Here is a 201-nt window from a genome sequence, read left to right on the forward strand (position 1 = left end):
CAACTTCTGCTAATTCTTATTTATAATTGTATTTTATAGAAGTGTGTTCGTGGATGTGTCTAATAAAAATATCTGTGTTTAATAGAAGTGTCTTTATAGATATATTTTCTAGATGTATCTCTTTATATATGTATTTAAAATATATTAATTATTAGACACATCCACGAACATACTTCCATAAAACATGATTATAAATAAGAG

This window comes from Arachis ipaensis, chromosome B10 (assembly GCF_000816755.2).
Source record: "Arachis ipaensis cultivar K30076 chromosome B10, Araip1.1, whole genome shotgun sequence".
Classification (NCBI taxonomy): domain Eukaryota; kingdom Viridiplantae; phylum Streptophyta; class Magnoliopsida; order Fabales; family Fabaceae; genus Arachis; species Arachis ipaensis.